Source organism: Penaeus monodon, chromosome 30, assembly GCF_015228065.2.
Source record: "Penaeus monodon isolate SGIC_2016 chromosome 30, NSTDA_Pmon_1, whole genome shotgun sequence".
Classification (NCBI taxonomy): Eukaryota; Metazoa; Arthropoda; class Malacostraca; order Decapoda; family Penaeidae; genus Penaeus; species Penaeus monodon.
In genome coordinates this window covers 15925568-15926175 of record NC_051415.1, presented here as the reverse complement: position 1 = coordinate 15926175, position 608 = coordinate 15925568, and the positions used below count along the sequence as shown (strand labels likewise).

The 608-nt window shown below is 53.1% G+C and overlaps 1 protein-coding gene across 3 annotated transcripts in view; it reads right to left on the bottom strand.

Moving 5' to 3' along the window:
• LOC119592560 (early endosome antigen 1-like) overlaps nt 1-608 on the bottom strand; it is a 107753-nt gene that overhangs the window by 101290 nt on the left and 5855 nt on the right. The gene's annotated exons all lie outside the window — the stretch shown is intronic.

Below are 608 nucleotides of genomic sequence, written 5' to 3'. Positions count from 1 at the left end.
GCCTTGTTTCCCAATGAACCAGAGTTCGACGAGCTAGCAGGAGGCGGTTCACGCCCCCACTGTGTACACGCTGATATAAACATCGATCGAGCGAAGGGATACCTACGAAGTCAGCCAAACAGGGTGCATGATTCCTTTCATCTAGACTAGCGCACATGTTCCTTCTGGATTAAAAAACATCCAGATTATAAACTTTCTAGTCTCAAATGAGTGAGAAAAACACCATTTCCCACGGCTACACCACCCATGAGACTATGTGGGAAGACCGCCTCCTACCGCCCTAACCTCAAGGTGACCCGCAACTTCCTCTCTTCACGTGCACATTGCATTACCCGCCGCTGCGTGTCCGAACTGCAGTACACGCACACGATCTGCACTCGCGTCTGCCGTGCTGGCCGCCAACCGACACGTAAACAACGCAGAAATACATAAAGCCTTAGAAATGTGGACGGGGAGGAGGGCGTCTTTTCTTCAGTTCACCTTCGCTAGAGATTCACAAGACTGCTTGAGCGAGTAAATCAAATCAAACCTGAGTGGGCTGACGCGTGCCAAGTGCGGGCGGTTGGGCACGGAGAAGGGGGTGGGAGGAGAGGGGGCGAGTGGCACCC